Here is a 5,910-nt window from a genome sequence, read left to right on the forward strand (position 1 = left end):
ATATGTGTCAGACTCTGTGGTATCTTTTATTTCAAGCTCACTGGGATATATCGAGTCCACATATGAATAGAAGTAACAATTATTAATTGATAATACGTTGCTGATATATCTAAATGTGGAGTTGAAGACCACAGCAAGTATTTTCTTCTTCTCATGTACAAGTTTTTATTTGATATGAATTTTTGCACACCGATCTTACACGTAATTTTGGATTTCGGACCGGTCGTTGATATGGGGTGTTGTGACATCACCTCGTATCGCACAGTGCGGAATCTGTAATTTTACTACTAAGTATATAATATCCACAGGTAAACAAGAACAAAAGCATGGCATAACGACAATATTTTAATTTTTTTTATACCTTGTTTGATTACCGCAGTATATATATAAAAAAAACATTTCATAAAAAACAAAGAGAAGATTCACAACGATGATCATTCTTTATTTGTATATATATTCAGATATACTGTGTTATGTGGGTGTAATTCTACATTTTATCTGCAGCCGGACATGCACTCGTCCACCCATTTGGAACAGAAAAGTCCGCACTCCTTACTATCTTCAGGACGTTTGCTACAGTCGTATAACTTCACACACTGGAGAAACGCATCAGTGCACGAGCTTTGACATTCCAAAACCTTGACGTCAGCGGCTATTTGGATGATGAGTCCTGACATTAATATTATCAACATTAGTTTCATCACCAATTCCATCTAAAAGAAATGGGGAAATAATAGATGAAAGGATAAATAATATATACCTAAAATATTTTGTTTCGATTAAACCAAAGGAACGTGTACCTGATGGAATACTTTTTATTTGAATATTAAATGAATTATTTGAAAAATCAACGATGTTAAACTTTTCTTATTTTCATGCAATTTTATCAAGAATCGTTGACCTTGTTTGGTAAATAAACATACGCTGTCATTAATATACAGCACAAATTCCTACAAAGGGTATACACGCTGGAGAGGACATTTTTAATTTGCATTATCCATCGAGTTGGAATTGTTACAATAGTGATATGATTTGGATGCACTATGCCGAAAAAGCCATAGGCTAGTGCACTATGTGTCAAACCCTAACTACTCTTTCGGCATAGGACATCAAAATCATAATTCTATTATAATTTTTAGGCTGACTGCTGTATGTATGCGACAATTTCATGAGTTTTCACTGCAAATCTTTTTTCCAGACGTTAAATCTAAATTTATTTTTTAACATTCTTTAATCAGCGTTATATCAAAAAGCGGTTCAATGACGCCGAAGTACCAGTTCATTCTATCTCGCAATTTTGATTATTTGATTAATTCGAATATTTGTTAGATAATACTTTGTCAATGATATCATTCATTTGGAGATGATATTCATTTATTTCTTGTTTTGTATCATTTGCATGAAACTACGTTTATATACTTGAAAATAATGTATCATTTCTGCCATCATCTGTAACGCGTTAGACTGATATTCTCGAGATAATGAGTTTGATCCCTAGCGTGGCTGCTACCATATTTGCTCCAGAAAAGATAGCCTTGCACTACTTTGACATAATATGATTACGCTATAGAAATCCTTCGTATACTATGCCAAAATAGTTTGGTATTGAATATATAGACACAAACTTATAGGAAGCATCATAATATATATTATCCCTTTGGTTTGTCAGTCAACTATACTCATTTTCATTTCAGCGAGTTTAATACAACAAATAATTTGATTTTTACCTGTACCATTTCCCCCCCAATTATAACCATGCCAGAAAGAGCTTTATACATCTCGTGTGACTTTTTGATTATTTCTTTGTGTCATTATCTGGTTGTCAATTTGTCAGATGGCATGGGTAACTTATCGATTATTAAGTGGTAAAGGCCAGATGGGGCTAAGGAGTTAAATTCTCTTCAATTATTCCCCTAGGTAGGGCTTTTATTATCTTAAAATCAAGCTCATAAATCAAGTAAACAAAATAAATTATTAACGGGGCAAAACCTCGGACTCATGGAGGTGACACCAGAAATGAAATAAGGTGCCTTAGCTTGGACAAGTAACCCTGTCGACATTTCACATAACTATAACTGATACATATCACTCCCTTATTCTCGCTTTAAGTAGGCTCTAAACACTGCACACTAAAGAGTTCTACTTATAGAGTAGTTTTATGCAGTTAGAGTGGTCTGCCCTTAGAAGTAAGATAGATAAAATGATTATTTACAGTTAATTACACAATCTGTAATAGATTAAAATATTCTTAGCATTATATTAGACAAAGAATAAGTAATTGAATTCATCATTTCCATTAATTTTCCCAATGTTGGTAAACAACAGTGATTTCGATAGTCCGTTGTCTTTGACATTTTTCCTGCAGAAATAAGGCAGGTACCCTTTGTTGAAAATGAACTAAATAGTCTCAATATGCACACCTTTATATGATATATTTTTCTCCAAGTCCAAAAAGCACTTTTTGTTACTGTTTAGAACTTCCTTAAAATGAGTTAATATTTGTGCAGAAGTTCCGATAAGAAGTGCATATAAAGCTATAATTACCAAAAGAATAAAACATTGCTTCAGTCATCAAGTGAAAGCCAATCACACGTACAAGAAAATTAAAAAAAAATAGTCAAAAAAAAAAAAAAAAAGAAAAAAGAAAAAAAGCTTAATAAAAAAAAGGTTGACAAATAAATAAACTTACCTTTTCCAACAACCAAAACAGGGATATTATTTCAATGAAGCGTTTTTTTGGATGCAGTGAGTTTGTATTTTTTTACGTTAAAGAAAAAGTTACTTTTATACTCTTTGGGACATACAGAGCGCAGCAATCGGCAAAAAACCCACATATTAACTAAAGGTCAATCACGGTACTGAAAGGATGATAAAATAATTTTATATCTTTAAGTGGAGAAAATATTGCCTAATTATGTGGAATATTTTGAGGTCGAAAGGGTAAAATCAGTAAATTTTAACATTCTGGATGACGGTATTTTACATCAATTATTAGATCTCATTTGAATTCATGACACTATTTGAAGTAATTTTCTTGTTATTGTAATCATTATTTCCTAGTTTATGTCTTAAAATTACATATAGCCAATGTAAAACCAGCATAAAGGTCACCGTGAAAGTTCGTATAAAAAATTTGATGACACTTATAAAGAATGTGCTAAAATTTTCAAGATAAAACAATATTAAATGTTCCGTAGAGGTTGAAAAAAATGAAAAAGTTGATAGTCGAGCTGATGACAAAAAACTTTGATAAGAAAAGCTCACTTTTTTTTTCTTAAAAGTTCAAGTCATATTGAGTTCAAAACGGATATTTTTGGAAAAAGTTACATGAATTAAACTTTTCATAGTAACCTGATAAAAATGGAATTCTGGGAATAGTTTTCCAAGATTTTTTATGTATATTTTCAAAAATCTAGTCGATATATCTTTACATCACGCACCAACATTTACTTTAGGTAATTTTTTCTATAATTTTTTGTTGAAAATGAAATCACAAAACCAAAAGCGAATCCAAAATTTATGAAGGTCGTCTGTGAGTAAAACCTGAAAACTATAAAGGGTCGTTTCTTCTAAAGAAAGCAACAAAAAGTAAATCCTGCTTTTATTATTGAAGCTGGTGCTCCCGTGTTCACCAGTAATACTGCATGGAAGTTATTGTTTTCGTCTTCTCTTCAAATTAGATAAGTTGCATAGAGTAAGGCGATACACAATCCCTTCTATTTTGTAACTAATTTGTCTTTAAACTGTAGTAGAAAAAATGTTGGTACCAATGATTACAATTTTATCTCTATAATTAAAAGAACCATACTTTTCTAATTACCTGGTACCATAAGGATGGTCATGATAAAATGCAGAAAGAGAGGAACTCATTCACAACAGAAAAGTACAAATTATTTTCCTTTGGGAATCAGTGACAATCTAGTCAGGCACGACATGATAAACATGTCGTGAAAATGACATGAAACTAGAATAACTATAAATTCAGCTTTTTACATTTTTGACAAATGAAATAATCTGAAGATCAGTATTATATCTGAAAGAGAAAATTAAACATTCATTATAAATCATACATTTTGCTTTTTTTTTACTCTTATGTGAAAAGCTTTAAAACACATATAGTTTATATTTTCACAAAAGATGAAACAAAGTCAGACTTAATTGAAAAGCTAAATAATTTGTAACAAATTTATTGATAGTAAACTGGAAGTCTAATATATAGACAGCATCAGTTTGAAGATGTAATGTTGACTTTTGACCTCTAAACCTTTTCTGTGAAATAAACAGATTTGGATGTACGCTTAAGATGTTTCCTGATCTCGGCGCCAGATTTCTCTTCCCAGTTAATACTTCTGATATCACAATATGACTAGATGTCTTTCAATCAGTGATATTTCATTTTCAATGCATTCGGCAATAACGTACGAGGGTTGATCTAAAAGAAATGTCACAAATGCTATAAAATCTTTAGTAATTAGAGGTTATCAACAAAATTTGATATACTGATGTGCCTATCTATTTTGATTTTTGCCTTAAAATTTCATTCGATTGTAAAATACTTTAATTTAAAAATATTAAGATAATCACAACATGGGGTTTTGCCTATCTTCGCACGACAAAAATGTTACCGACGTCGTTATGACGTTATTTTTGGTAGTTATTTTTAGTTCATCTGTATAATCTTTTTAACTATTTAGATATTTTTCATAAGTTAAGCTCAAGAAACACCGTTAGATGAAGAGCAACTTTATGGTAAATATTGTATCTATTTCAGTCAAAGGTTCAAAAACTCAGGCACAGACGCGATTTGATTATATCATTGTCAATTAAGTGACCTTGAGTAAAGATCATGGCACCTTTTCAACTTTTTTAAAAACAACATATTCAAATTGATTTCATTTAAATCAGCATTACTTAGACAGAAATGTCATGACATTCCCATTTTACTGACATACTTAGACATAACTGACAATGTACTGTTTTTGCTGCAAAACTTAAAAAAAATACTGAACTTTTAAACTGCTGGTGCTGATAAACTTAGAAAAGTACTTAAAATCTTAGCCATTGCTTATAAATTTAGACAATTACTAACCCATTTTGCTGTTCCTTCCTGAGAAACATATACAAGTGCAGACCTTTACTGATATTGAAAGCAGACAGCATATATCTAAAAGTCGAGTTGAAGACCACAGCAAGTGTTTTCTTCTTATCACGTATAAGACTTTGGACAAATTCTGCTTCATATGAATACAAAAAAAGGTCTGCTAATAACGGGGCGCAATTGGTTCTGATTCTACGCACAAATACTCTGAAAATAACATTAAAAAGATGCATGATTTCCTGATTGACAATATATATGTTCAAAGTCAAATCAAACATACAAATTGTGAGCATAACAAACACAGAACTCTGAAACAAGAGGAGGAATCAGGTGTCAAGGAGGAGTTAGCATCCCCTGTCGACCAGTCAAACCCACCGTACGGTCTTTGTCATGATCGGGTAAACGAAAAAATCAATAGACAATTCAGTGTAAAAATTCTGGGTGTCCGTCAATATTCGACTTAACGATTTTATTTATGTAACAAAGTACCATTAGCACCTGCATATGATGTATTTTTCCAGTTGATTCGATAGGCAAGAACATGTTCTACGTGCCCATCTTTTCTAAACTGAGGCAGACTACTGACAAATAAGTTGATACAAAGGTATCAGCAATCAAGTTAAAGTCAACACTTAATTAATTTATGGTCGATATAATGGCCTTGTGCACAAAAACAATCTGTGGTAAGGTCAAAATTAACTTACTCTCCAAGTAATTTTTAGGACATAATTTTTACTGGATTGTCTTTGTTTACAAATGTTACAAGTGCATAAGTCTTACGCAAGGAAATAGCCAATGATGAATCAAAATGA

At 31.6% G+C, this 5,910-nt stretch overlaps 1 long non-coding RNA gene across 1 annotated transcript; it reads right to left on the bottom strand.

Annotated features, from left to right (window-relative positions):
• Window positions 1-427: 427 nt before the first annotated feature.
• On the bottom strand, window positions 428-2,735 carry LOC133188896 (uncharacterized). Its single transcript, XR_009721342.1, has 2 exons — window positions 2,690-2,735; window positions 428-713 (listed from the first exon to the last, which is right to left on the bottom strand). It is a non-coding gene; the product is annotated as an uncharacterized LOC133188896 (long non-coding RNA).
• Window positions 2,736-5,910: the final 3,175 nt, after the last annotated feature.

This window comes from Saccostrea echinata, unplaced genomic scaffold, assembly GCF_033153115.1.
Source record: "Saccostrea echinata isolate AGI-Se365-2 ecotype Australia unplaced genomic scaffold, CSIRO_AGI_Sech_v1 ptg000016l, whole genome shotgun sequence".
Taxonomy (NCBI): Eukaryota; Metazoa; Mollusca; class Bivalvia; order Ostreida; family Ostreidae; genus Saccostrea; species Saccostrea echinata.